Genomic DNA, 3,319 nt, shown 5'->3' with positions numbered 1-3,319 from the left:
GTGCACCAACTTCAAATACAGTGAAAAAAGGGGTTATAGCGTGGTTGAGGAACATATAAAGGAACAAAAAAAAATCACATCGTACAGTATAAGTATGTTAGAAATAATAGCAAGATAGAATCACTTGTGTACCTATCTTGGTGTTCGTTTAGCTTAACATCATCTTATCTGGTCAAATGCACATAGCTTAAGACATTTTCTGATAATCCCGGACATATATTAGCTATTGAAAATAAGAGAAACCATGGGACCTATATTTCTTTGGAGTTGGCTTACTTCACTTAAAAATTTTTTCCAAATCTTTCCATTTTCTAACAAATTGGGCAATGTCATTCTTTCTGATGGAGGCAGAGCATGCAATTGTATATATTTACCAGGTTTTCTTGATCCATTCATCTACTGAGGGGCATCTGGGTTGGTTCCATATCTTAGCTATGGTAAATAATGCTGCAATAAACATAGTTGTGCTGGTAGTTTTAGTATGGTCTTATTTGTGATCCTTTGGGTAAATGAACAAAAGTGGGATTGCTGGGTCATAGGGGAGTTTTATGTGGAGTCATTTGAGGAAACTCCATACTGCTTTCCAAAGTGGTTGAAGACTTTTACACTCCCACCAAGAATGCAGTAGGGTTCCCTGGCGGCCCCATCCCCTCCAGCATTTGTTGTTGTAAAAATATGGATTGCTTCACTAATTTTCGAGTCATCCTTGAGCAGGGGCCATGCTAATCTTCTCTGTATCATTCCGATGTTAGTGTATAGGCTGCCGGATTAAGCACAGAACATTTTTTATATAGAAGGTGTAATTTATTTTCTTAGTCAATTCCACAAAAATGTAAATTCAAAAGAATTGTCATGAAATTTTACAATCATGCATTTCTTACATAAGCACACATTTTTGATGTTGGCATAATTTGTGGAGGGGAAGGGGAAAATGTTTAAATAGGGATACAAGTAGACCCATTGCAACAATGAAAGGAACTTTACAACGTTGGTATCTCTACTACTGCCATACCTGCAGATTGTAACTTGATTGCTTCTTTTGAGGTAAGTATCACTATGCCTGGTTCTGCTTGGACTGTGGTCCTCCTAACACAAGCGAAACACATAGCACCCATCAAATGGTTAGAGTTTCTGAAACTTCTTCTTTTTTTTTTTTTTTTTTTTGGTCTGGGCTTGCCTGGAACTGAAATTCTCTAATCTCTGTTTTCTAAGTAGATAATATTACAGGTTTGAGCCACTTTATCCAGTAAAAGTATACAATTTTAAGATATCTTGGTATTGCCTATATTTGTGCTTAACATATATAGCTAACCTTAATTTTCTCCCTCTTTTGTTTAGTACTCTGAGTTGAAAACATTGACTTTCTTGATATACATGGCTTTGTTTTGGGTGGAATCCCAAACACTGATCCTTAACTTATAATTGCAGTATATTTATAGTGTTAGTCAATACTTTCTGAAGTATGAGAAGAGAAGGAAGACAGAAATGTGAAAGATGTCAGGTCTCTGTGGAATTTCTGTAGTTGTCACTTCATGTTATATTCTTCCTTAAAACTTGCTTTATTAAAAGCCTCTGGGTGGATATTAGTTGGACTGATTGGTAACCTTACCCAAGAAATGAAGCTGATTTTAGAAGGCTGATGATTTGGTAAATAAAGGAATGATGAAAATGAGAACAGATATTGTCACAGAATGAGCCGACAAGGTTCATTGCTGAACAGCAAAACAAAGCAGTTTCAAGTCCGATGATGCACATTGGAACATATATAGATAGATATATATATATGTATACATATACAAACATACGTGAAAAAGTATATATGCAGTAGAATACAGAGAAAGTTTGTGTGACAAGTATTAAACTATATCAAACTGGTTGCAGGAAAGGTCCAGTAAAATATCAATAGTTTAGCATAGATTTTGCATAGATTTCTAAAGGATGAAAATTCTTCCCTCATTTTATACTTTACAAATATCCTTAGTATATTTTAAGTTTTTTATATTGTAGTTGGAACATGTATATAATGCTGAGAATTGGAATTACATAAAGTATGCAACATGAATAGGCCAGCCAGAATAGGAAAGTTCATTAGATTCTTATTTCCAATTAACCACCAGGAGAAAAGGAGTTCCAGTTCAGATTTTATGTAGAGCACTGGCCTTGAACACAAAACGACCAGTCAGGCCATGAGTTTAAGCCCTAAGATCTACAGAAACAAAAACACAAAATATAACTTGGAGTTAGATATTTTATAATGAAGCATTTTTTATATACTCTACATTGTTAGAAAGACTAGATTTCTGTGTTAGCTTTATAACCTACCATAGTAAATGATATTGTCCATTTATTAAACAGAAAGGCTTACTCAGATTTATAAGTTTGAAGGTTTCAGTGTATGTTCAGTCGGTTTTATTGTTTTGGTGGCCTGTGACAAGACAATGTCAAGGTGAGGAGTATGACAAAAAATGTTTTTGACCTAGAATGATTAAAAGAGAAAAGAAGAAAGAATATGAGAGTGCATGTTCTCATAGGTTTTATTCTGAAGAACTTAATCTCCAGAAGAACTATTCAGGTATTCTCCACAGTCTGGGAGGAAATGGAAAGTCATTTTTCTTTAACACATAGGTCTTTCTGGGGCATTGTAAATTCAAATGGCAACATCTTCACCAATGATAATGACTTGTCCAGGGATGGAAGCAACTAGATATTGCTATAAATTCCAATCAGATCCTTTTTCTTCTCATACCATGAAAGCCTGCCACAATTCCCAATCAAATCCCATCAAAGATTCAAACATTAATGCTGTCCCAAAAGTTCTGTATGCAAACCCAGGTACATTCACTTCATTTAAGACGGCAATAGTATATGAAAATTTTAAGTCTTCCATAGAAAAAAATTCATATTAAGTGAAGTAATCCGGTACCAAAGAAACTTAGGTCTCATGGTTTCCCTTATTTGCAATAACTAGTATATGTCTGAGTCAAGCAGAAAAGGTCAGATAAGTTGATTTTAGGGAAGTGAACCCTAATATATGTATTCAATTTTTTTTTCTTTCAGGTGATTGTTTCTACACATTTATAAGATTATTTCTTTGTTGCTTTGTATGTCCCTCCCCCATGGTATAACCCTGCTTTCACTGTATTTGAGGTTGGTATAATTTGTGGAAGGGAAGGAAAAAAACAAATCGTTTAAATAGGGGTACAGTTGGATCCTTTGGAACAATGAGATGTACAAGTCGTTATATGGAAAAACGAACTTTACAACTTTGGTGGGGGCGGGGAGGAGGATTGCGTGGAGGGGGAGGGGGTGGAAGGATGGG

At 35.2% G+C, this 3,319-nt stretch overlaps 1 non-coding gene across 1 annotated transcript; it reads right to left on the bottom strand.

The window, feature by feature from the left end:
- Positions 1-669: 669 nt before the first annotated feature.
- On the bottom strand, positions 670-776 carry LOC138804868 (U6 spliceosomal RNA). The gene has a single exon (XR_011365362.1). It is a non-coding gene; the product is annotated as a U6 spliceosomal RNA (small nuclear RNA).
- Between the last annotated feature and the right edge of the window lie 2,543 nt (positions 777-3,319).

Source organism: Dipodomys merriami, unplaced genomic scaffold (assembly GCF_024711535.1).
Source record: "Dipodomys merriami isolate MVZ:Mamm:240054 unplaced genomic scaffold, mDipMer1.0.p SCAF_377, whole genome shotgun sequence".
Lineage (NCBI taxonomy): Eukaryota > Metazoa > Chordata > Mammalia > Rodentia > Heteromyidae > Dipodomys > Dipodomys merriami.
Note: the sequence above shows the minus strand (reverse complement) of the source record. Positions and strands in the feature narration are given on the sequence as shown.